The 11,359-nt window shown below is 38.1% G+C and overlaps 1 pseudogene; it reads left to right on the top strand.

The window, feature by feature from the left end:
• Positions 1–11,032: 11,032 nt before the first annotated feature.
• On the top strand, positions 11,033–11,151 carry LOC134937019 (5S ribosomal RNA; annotated as a pseudogene).
• The last annotated feature ends 208 nt before the right edge of the window (positions 11,152–11,359 follow it).

The following is an 11,359-nucleotide window of genomic DNA, read 5'->3' as shown; positions in this document are numbered from 1 at the left end:
AAATTCCTAGCCTTCTTAAAAACAATGGTAGGATTCCTAGGTAAAACGGTACCCAATACTGGATCAGTAAATAACAGTTTATAATTTTGTTTAAGGATACATGAGATTTTGTTAGTTCTCACATTAGATTTAGACTTAAAGACCAAATTATAGTCCTTAGTCTTAATGGTCTGTTTACTGATACGTTTCTTAACTCTTCTGTTTCCTGTTGGGGAGAGATCTTGTGTCTGTATGGTTGCTAATCATTGACCTTCACTTATGGTTTTAATTAAATCTAAAGGGCCGTCAACCCTGGTATGAATGTTCAACATTGTTTCCCTTTTAAGATCTTTGGAATAGGAAATTGCTTGATCCAATACTTTAGCAGGGTACTGCCGTTCCCTAAAGAAACTAATAAGTTCCTCAGCCTGTTCCTCAAATTTACAATCTAACGTGCAACTACGTCTTATGGGGATATTCAATTAGCCCTGAAGAGACATCAGGAGTAAAACCCCCCAATGTTTTTTCAGGTGTTGCGGTTGGGCTATTCGATTAGCTAGTTCATTAAAAAGGGCATTTACACCTGTATACACACAGGTTCAGCGAAACCTGTGTGTTTTCGGGTGAAATAGCCCTCTTATAGGATGAAAATGGGGCTGTTATGGTGGATTTTGCTTCGCCTGCCGGAGACAGGTGAAAAAAAATCTCTGATAAGCCGGCTTATTGAGGCTAATTAGATAGCACCCCCAGCGATAATTTTACACCTGCAGTCACTGCGGGTAATTGAATATCCCCGTTAGTCTGAAAAGTTGACTTTTATGTACATTGTCCAGCCAGCTCTTCTTATGATTGCTTGAATAAGGAATATAGCTACAGACATCAACAGATTTTTTTATATGATGAAACAGTCAGATTCTCCCCTACCACCTTCACCATAACATCTAAAAAATTAATATGTGAGGGGTTGTGTGTGCACATGAATTACAGCCCATATGTGTTGGTGTTTAACTATTCAACAAAATCGGTTACAGAGGTGACATCTCCATTACAAATAAATATCGATATTGCGACCATAGAGGACCAGATTCGCCGAGTATGGGCCATCCCATATAAAGGACTGCTCGAGATCGTCCATGTAGATGCTCACAAAACTCGGTGCGAACCTGGTCCCCCTCACTGTACCAAGGACCTGTTAGTAATGACAGTGATCAAACAAAAAGTGATTGTGTGTCAAAATAAATTGAATGGCAGAAGTGATAAATTTGTGTTTCACCTCTGAGGTAATTCCTGCCTTTTTTAATGAGGAGTCCACAGCTCTTACACCTTTATTATGTGGGATGTTTGTATAAAGTGCTTGTATGTCACATGTCACAAACCTGTATCCAGGGGCCCATTTGTGGCCCTCCACAAGTTTAATGAAATCTGTGGTATCACGAAAATGATACCTCGGAGATGTAGCGCAAGGTTGTAAAAAGTGTTCAACAAAATAGGACAAATTAGATGTAATGACCTCTATCCCAGAAATAATAGGTTACCCTGTGGGTTCGTGAAGTGTTTTGTGAATTTTGAGAAGGTGATAGTAAACCGGAGTGATAGAGTGGAGGGGGTAGAGGAATCAAACTCGTCATGGGTAATTTCACCATTATCCTGAGCTGATCCTAGAAGGACTTTCAGTTCTAGTTGATACCTATGGGATGGATCAACATCCAGTGTTTGATAAAATAATTTATCTGATAATTGGCGTTCAATGTTTAACCTCTTTGACATAATCAGCGGTATCCTGTATCACTAACCCCCCCCCCCTTATCAGCTGGCTTGATGGTAAGGGAGGGGTCATTAGCCAGTTGTTTGAGTGCATTTTGTTATTCAATATTTAGATTATATAAGCAGGTATGTATTTTGGTGTCACAAAGTAACCAAAATTCTTCCACAGGTGTTTTACAGCGCAACACATGACACACATGTACAGGGTACACAGAACTTAACATTACAGAAAAACTAAAACACAGAGCACAGGTAGCAATTAGCACTGCAGTTCCCAGTACACAATACAGATGAGATGTAAGGAAGGAAAGGAGTAATCGGTGTTCTACTAGTGTGGGCAACCATTGGAAGAGATGAACAGTCACAAATAAGAGGAACTGCAGGTACTGTATAGAAAGTCACTGAGTAGGAGAGAGCTGTAACTGAAGTGCAAAAGAAGAGGGCTATGAGAACAGGAGAGAAGAGGGCTCTGCCTCAAGGAGCTTACAATCTAGGGTGAGGGGGAAACAGACAGGTGACATGAGGCACAAGCATGTGAAAGGTTGCCTGGTGGCAGGAAGTGAGGCAGAGAAGTCCAAGGCAGGATGATGGGAGAGCAGCCCTGAATCTAGGTTACGTGTAAGGGTACGCGTATGGGTATGATCATTTTATGATTTTACTTTTTCTTCATTGATCTTGCTTGCGATATAAACAGTAGAGTAAATATGTTATTGTTGGTTCTATAGTGGGTAATGCTATGACTCTACTAGCACTCTCTCTCTATTATTTTCTCTCTCTCATTTTCTCTCTCTCTCTCTCTGGTAGCACTAAAGAAATGAAAAAAAAATTGTACTTACCTGCTGTCCTTTAGATTCAATTGTGTGGTGTCAAACATGGATATGCTTCCATTTGTCCACACCACTTTTGATAGGCAGCCACCAGCCATGGTTCTACCTAAAACATCCAGAAGAGGAGGACAAAAGGCATGATGGGTGTTGAAATGGAAGAACGGGAGGGTGGAGGTGTATTGTTTTTTAAAAGATATGTAACCCTCCTTTCTTTCCTATCCCTTAGTATGTACTTTTAGGAAGTAGTTACAGTATATGTATATTTAACTGTGTCTCCACCCAAGCTAATTATTGGCTTGCCTGGGTAAGCCTTTCCCTAAGTGTGTATGTGTGTACTTATTCAATTTGCCTACTTATTATATTATAACTGTTCTTCTCTTTTCCAGGTTCCAAGGATTGTATTCCACGTCACAAGGTAAATGGTAAGTATAATATTTTAACGCCACAATATTACTTTAGTGTTACATACTAATATACTCTGGCAAACATAAGTAAATACAATACATTCAATATATTTCCCCTAATTCATATATATGTAATCATAGCATGCAATACAAATAAAGTCTCCTTTTCTCAAATGAGAATGAGTGACTCGACTACTCTTAAATGTAAAATGCGCATGTTGGGGCCCATGAGAACATGGTATGTATTGATAGCAATTAGTTTTTTATCCTGCATCTAAACTTAAAACAAAATGAAAGGTCTCCTATTGTTGAGATGTCCTCTTAAATATTGGAAAAGAAACTCTCCTTTATATCTAATATTCCAAATAATGGACTCTATCAGCTCCATGTGTTTAGTAGTCACTATCAAGCTGCCTCTGCAAAGGATGGATTATCCTTCTTTTCTCCTGATATTGTTGTTGTTCTCACCCTATATTAGAGCATACAGTTGTAAGTGCAAGGTTACCAATCTGTAGATCAGCATCTGTATGAGACCCAGTACTTTGCTACATTTGTTTCTTTTCCAATGCAGACAGGCTAATTTTCCTGGCAACTTGTAACTTGTACACTGTAACTGCTTTAATCAGTTGACACTGTATAACCTTTAGACTTAGTAAACTTCCTTTGTAAATTAACTAAATTATAGGGAAGCTGGTACATGAAAAGGATGACTTACAATATCTAAACTTTCTCCTGTTGACTTGGTCCAATTAATGAAAACCAAGGTAATACAGTCCTTTACTAAGCTTTATACTTTCAATAATATAGCACAGGTATTATAGTAATAACACTTGTCTCAATAGTATAAGTTGCTGTCCAGCAATATATTTATATTCCAGTATGATAACTGTCCTCCTAATGTCTATTTTACTGTGCACTCACTTTGCTTTATAGTCTCTTCAATGAGAAATATTAGGTTAAACTTGAATCAGTAAGGGTATTGTGAGATGGCTCTTCTTAAACAGTCTAATGAATGGACATTGCATAATGACTACCTCCTTTACTGCAATGATTAGCATAGCTGTATAGGGCACCTATTTACTCTCACCCTATTTACAAGTCAGTCTGATGCTATATTTTACTAGTAGTCTATATAAGCTTATGTGATAACTCTGCACTGGCTGATGCAGCTGTATTTATAACTGCAGCTGTATAATGTCTATTATAGCCTCCTTAGTCTCAAGCCTGGCTGGTTCTGTGCATTAATGCATAGTCAATGAGGAATTCTGTAAGTGTGTACTGTTAGTGTTGTTTAAATGTCACTTAAAGTTCCTCTGGTTACTAGTGGTAAGCTGCAGGAGCGCTCACTCCCCTGACTCCTCCCTGGGCAATGACAGGTAATGCTGGGCAGGCCCCTTCCTATAGGTGGCAAATCATCACTGCAACTCCGCCTTAACTAAACAGGAAGCTGCTGGATTTGGCTTCCTCTCTGTTACTATGGAGCGGCTCCACTCAATCTTCTCCCTCCTTCTGCCCCTCTGGCTGCCTTCTGCACAGCAGTTCCCGGAGTGTCTACTGCTGCCTCCTGTCGCCTCTCTCGTCGGGTGTCCTCGCACACCACAGTGGTGCCGCTCATTTGCCCCTTTCACAGGTAAGTCCAGCTTGGGTGCGCTACTTAGTCCCAGTGGTGCCGCTGTATGTGTACAGCATACAGCTCTTTCAGTGGCACACTGGAGAACCAAGTGTGAACACTATCTGGGGGAACAGCAGACTGACTTCTGCCGGTGGGAGCACTTATTTATATGCTTGCTCATACCGGTGCGTGGACCCCCTCCTCTGCACTCAGTATTAATTTACCAGAATGCGGGTCCCATCCTTTGTACACGCCCTTCTTGTTACCGATGTGCGGACCCCCTACTCTGCACTCAGTACTAATTTACCGGCATGTGGGTCCCCTCCTCTGCACATGGACTTCTTGTTACCAGTGGGCGGACCCCCTCCTCTGTGCTCAGCACTAATTTACTGGCACATGGGTCCCCTGTATCAGCAGTAGTTGCAGCGCAAGTAATGTCTTCCCTAAATCCTACCTTCTATTCTATACACACAGCTCTCATATATATATTACATACATAAATAATAATACAGGTTGCCCTCCTGGTGTTCTACAGTATTATACATACAACTTCACCTATATACATTTTGTTATTATACACATTATCAGAATATATATCATTCTACAATATTATATATACTACTTCACTTATATACACATTTCATTATTATATACACATATCAGAATATATACCAATTTATAATATCCACATCTATATTTACATATTTACAGCTTTTATCCTGACATAGGGCTACAAATATAAATGGTTTGAGAAGTTTGGTGAAAGAGGGGGAACAGAATGGATATGTAGGTAGAAGGAATAATGGGACAAAGAATGAAAAAGTGACAAGTAAGCAGATGCACTCATGTTAGAAAGGGTAGAGGCATGTACGGAGAGCAGGGTCAGGTTAACATATGGTTGGGGGGAGGGGCAGACATTTGGGTGCAAGGGCACAAATGGGTGGAGTAGAGGCACACACATACAAAACTGTGGAGAGACACAGGGGATGAAATAGAAATAAACACAATATATTGGCGGTTAACAGGAATAAAGGGGTAAGGTTCCTGTGATATTTACTGACATGGCTGCATTCTCCCTGGAGTGTACTGTGCAGTACTACAGGACAACATGCCTAGCCAAATGAGAGGAAACTGGTATCCCCTTAATGAAGTCTGAGAAATCAGATGAAACATGTTGGAAGTTCTTTCTTGCCTAATATGGACCTCTGTTATTGAACCGAGATAAGGATTTTCTATTAACACCTTCTAAAAGTGTTGCTTTTTAACTTTCCTTGTATATGTTTTATATGTATTTTTTATGTATTTTATGGTGCTTTATATAAAAAAATTGTTTAATCTTTATAAAAGTTTACATTTTTTAAGAATATATACTTTGTTCATTGGGAGGATTGCAACCTACCAACAGCTGGTGGGTTATGCAGCAAGCATCCTGATTCTCCGCTGTAAGGCAGGGAAGTGACATTTTTACATCACTAACCTACTGACACAGTGAAGTTGCATCTGCTCAACAGGGTAGGTTGTGCACAGGTCACATGCACACTAGCAGCTGGGCGGGGCTAATGCTCACTGTTTGGTTATGTGTTATGTCTTGAGAAAGGGGCAACTGGCCCCAAAACGTTGATATGTTACAATAAACACCTGTGGTGATATTTACTATTTGTGAAGCCTCTGGAGTGCCGCCTTTCTCCATTTGTTGTATGTATATATATATATATATATATATATATAGTCCTTGTAGAGGGTAGCTCTCCTGGGTCTTGTCTGAAGTTAATACAAGCAAGCGACAAGCACCTTGATGTGCAGGTTAACGTTTCAGTTTTATTATAAAAACTTTTGTCAGAACAAAGAGAAACACAAACAGTCTTACCTGTTGTTACCAGTTGTCCCGATGAATCTGAATGAGCAATTGAAACTATTTCCTTTAATTTCCCTGCATCTATCATATATATAAAAATCACGTCGGTATTGACAGTGTGTAACAATAATATATTGATTAATACAGCTAGCATAGTCCATTTACTGTCATATCCTGATGTGTATTGTGTTGAGACTGTTACAGTGGTGTTGGCACGAGTTTATTATTGTTTTGTTGGTTGCTAGGCAACGGCAGGACCGGAAGTAGTGCTGAGAGGTGCACGCCGCAGTCATGTGATGTCACCGGCCTGGCACCCAGCATGGAAACGATGCCTCACTTGTTCACAGGGTTGTCCCGGCCTATATAGGTAAGACTGTTTGTGTTTCTCTTTGTTCTGACAAAGTTTTTATAATAAAACTGAAATGTTAACCTGTACATCACGGTGCTTGTCGCCTGCATGTATTAACTTCATACAAGACCCAGGAGTGCCACCCTCTACAAGGAGTACATTGATTGCGCTGCAAAGTGATTAGGGAGGGCACCTGGGCACAATACCTTCAGAAATCAGAGTGCTGAAATCTTTGCATTTATATATATATATATATATATATATATATATATAGCAACAAAGAGGGATGGGGTATAGTGAACAATGGTGTCTAAAATAAATTAATCTGACAGTATATAAGTAATTAAAGATTTTTTTTTTATTTATTAACAAAAAATTCTAAAAATAAATGATGTACATATCTCTTTAAAAGAATGGGACAAAAAACATACACAATCATGTATATAAATAGGTAAAGTGCAAAAAATAGGCAGAGTACAAAATATTTGTAAGAGGATTTAGCTCATCTGAGTATGAAGTCACTGTCAGGTTTTCCAACGCGTTTTGTCACACAGACTTCATCAAGGGGTAAAGGCAAAGTGGGACTGGGCTTCTATTTATTTATACTAGTACTGATCCATACTCAATTATGACATCAAATCCTGTCTCTTAATTAAGTTACTAATTGCTAAGAATTAAACCTATGGTTTAAATAATTAAAATCCAAAATTAACATGTGGTGTATATATATTTAGTAAAAACGATTGCTTTAGGAACAGGTTAGGATATAAAAAATGTCTTTAAACAACTTTATATGAGTAAAAGTGGTATTTCTGCCACACTTCTGGTGTCCTCGTGTCTGTACGTCACTTCCGCCCCACTTCCGGTACACGACTGTGTATGCACCCGCTGTCCTCACTGAGGTAGATGGTGATAGAGGCCGGACTCAAGCGGCCAGACTCCTGCAACTCCATACATTGCGGCAGCCATTTTGTCAGGGATACTCCTAGTATATTTCAATTTGGCAGCCATTTTGGTGAAGAACAGAATAAAGGACACTTCTTCATTCCTCCACAGCTTATCTGAGTATGAGGTCACTGTCAGGTTTCCCAATGCATTTCGTCACACAGACTTCATCAAGGGATAAAGGCAGAGTGGGACTTGGCTTCTATTTATACTAGTACTGATCCATACTCAATTATGACATCACATCATGTCTCTTAATTAAGTTTCTAATTGCTAAGAATTAAACCTATGGTTAATATAATTAAAATCCAAAATAAACATGTGGTGTATATATATCTAGTGAAAATGAGTATTTTAGGAACAGGTTAGGATATAAAAAACTTGAACCATTCAAAGATAAAGAGGACTACAAAATTAATGAGAAAGTTCTGAATAAAAAAAATGGAACATATTGAGGAAGAGGTCACTAAAGGCAAAGAAAATAAATTTTTAAGGGACTAGACTGACTATAAACAAGGAAAATAAAAAAACTGTAGCAGGTTTGGAACAGGAGTTCAACACACTAATAGAATAGATAGACATTATTGGAGAACTGTACCTATGAAAGGAAAATCCATATGGAACACATATACAGGCACACCATCTTCAACTATCAAGACATCTAACAGTTTCACAGCATTACAAAGGTTGGGATCAAATAACGACCAAGTTTTTTTAGCTCAAAGAACAGGAACAAGACCAAAAGAAACAGCAAGGAATTTTCTGAAAGAAGATATCTGCCTTGCATCGCCACTCAAAAGACGGTATACAGAAGAGGACAATGGGGCGGCAGGATGGAGAGAGAATGAAAAAAAAACCACTGCAGTGATGGACACAAAAAAAAAAGAATCTTCAACTTATCACAACACGTTTTGTCAAAACCAGAAATATCTCTACTCAAGAAGGGCCTTACATTTGCACCCATGGGGGTTCTCAACAAGTTCGAGACTTTTATTGATTTAAATAAATTTATAAGGAAGTTAACACTTAAAACACATTATCTAAGAAAGGAGGAAGCCATTATTAACAATTATGAAAATCAATCTAAATCAGGTTTGAAACCAATCTCCAAGTACTATCCACTAGAATCAAAAGGGAGTAACCTCAACACTTTTTATGAATTGGTGAAAAAAGATATTTTTGAAACCAACATGGAGAAGACTAAGGGGAAAAACATCACCAATCGAGAAAGTGGGGCCTTAAACAAGTTACAGAAGAACAGAGGTATTGTTATAAAACAGGGTGATAAAGGGGGGGGCTGTAATCATGGACCATGACAGATACACTAATGAAGCTTTAAGATTACTGGGAGATGATGCCTCATATCCCAAATTATCAGGAGACCCGAAGGACGCATTTGTTGGAGAGTTGAGAACACTTCTATTGCACGGCTTGCGTACAGACATTATTACCAAGGGAGAATTCCAGTATTTAATGAAATCAGACCCCACTACCCCCACCTTTTACTTCTGGCCCAAAATCCATAAAAATCTGACCAACCCGCCCAGAAGACCTATTGTGGCAGGCATTGATTCACTCACCTTGAATTTATCAGAGTATGCCGATGTCTTCTTGAAAGTTTTTGTAAAAGAATTACCACCCTATCTAATAGACACCACTTCAGTACTAAACTTATTAAAAGATCTTGAATAGAAGGATACTTATATGTGGGCAACAATAGATGTCCAATCATTATATACCTGTATTTAACATGAAAAAGGCATTACAGCATGCAGGGAATTTTTTGAGAATGATACTTCATTAACGGCCATTCATAAGGACTTTATCTGTGATATTATGTATTTTATTCTTCGGCACAATTATTTTATATTTTTAGATCAATTTTATATACAATGCTGTGGTACAGCAATGGGTACGATATTTGCACCCAGTTTTGCAAATTTGTTTATGGGTTGCTGGGAGAAGACATATCTATGACAGCCATGATTTTAAAAGCCACATTATTTTTTATTGACGCTACATAGATGACATTTTAATAATTTGGGATGGCACAGTTGAATATTTTTAAAAGTTTTTAGAATTCCTGAGTAACAATGAAATGAACCTTGTCTTCACATCTAATACCAAAAAAGAATCGATTGAATTCCTGGACTTGGTCTTAACGGGAGTTGATGGAAAAATCATGACTAAGAACTTTATAAAACAAGTAGACACAAACAGTTATCTTCACTACAAAAGCAACTATTTGAAGAGATGGAAAAACAACATCCCCTTCTCCCAATTCAACAGAATAATGAGAAATTGTAGCAATCAGGAAGAATGTGAGGTTAAAATAGAGATGTACAAGAACAGATCTAAAGAAAAAGAATATCCAGATGAAATCCTAGAAGAAGCTGTAACCATAGCTAGAGTCTTGGAGAGGTCAGATTTGCTTTAGTACAAGACCAGGGAGAACAAGAAAGATTCTACAGCATTTATTACAACATATAATCGATATGAGAAGTCTATTAGCGATTCACTCAGGAACAACTGGGGAATTCTGCTGATGGACCCAGTTCTTTAGGAAATATTACCCCTGCGCCCTGAGATTATTTTTAGAAAATCGAGAAACCTCAAAGATATCCTAGCCCCAAGTACAGTATGTTAAGTACGGAACCTGATGAGGGTCGACTAATGCCAAAATGCACAAGATCTTATAAATGTGGCCGATGCAACATTTGTAGATATTTACATCCAGCTAGGAAAACGTTCACAGATGCAGAGAAAAAGGAGTTCAAAATAAAAGACTTTATAAATTGTAACACTCAATCAGTTGTTTATTTATTAGTATGTGACTGTGGAAAACAGTTTGTCGGGAAAACAAAGAGACCTCTCAAGGTGGGGATACAAGAACATGTCCGTAATATCAAGAACAAGGTGGAAAATCATGCAGTGTCCAAACATTTTAATATAGTACATAACTCCAATCCTGATGCACTGACTTTTAAAGCAATCAAATTGGTTTAAGTTGGGAGAGAGAGGTGGCGACCTAGCCAATAAACTTTCACGTCGAGAAATGTTCTGGATTTTTCAGTTACAAATGCTACATCCAATGGGTTCAATGAGAACTATGAAATGGCCCCTTTCCTGTGAAACAACAAAGCTGCCGGAGAATATACATATACAACCTCCATACCCCTTCCCTCCCCCTCCCCCCTCCCCTCCTTCTTATTTTAATTAGATCATTTCTATATTCACTCTGCACTGTATTATTCACTTATTAATATTAATATTTTTGACACATGTACGGTAAGAGAATACTACAGTAAAACCACACTGGAAATGCCCAATCTCAACCGATCTTGGAAGCAAAGCAGTGTTGGGCCTGATCAGTACAAGAAAGGGAGACCACCTGGGAAGATCAGGTATTGTGATTAAGTCTGAGAATTCCGAATGTCTGTATCAAGTGTGTTAATAGAGTCACTAATTGTCACATATGAATTAATAATTAAATAATATAATGTGAATTATTTCTAAATATATATATATATTTAAATATAGTATTTATTTATATATATATGTCTTATCACCAATAGAAATATACTATAGTACTTGGATTTTTATAATATATGTATGTCTAATCAC

This window comes from Pseudophryne corroboree, chromosome 6 (genome assembly GCF_028390025.1).
Source record: "Pseudophryne corroboree isolate aPseCor3 chromosome 6, aPseCor3.hap2, whole genome shotgun sequence".
Taxonomy (NCBI): domain Eukaryota; kingdom Metazoa; phylum Chordata; class Amphibia; order Anura; family Myobatrachidae; genus Pseudophryne; species Pseudophryne corroboree.
This window is presented reverse-complemented; position numbering and strand designations above follow the sequence as displayed.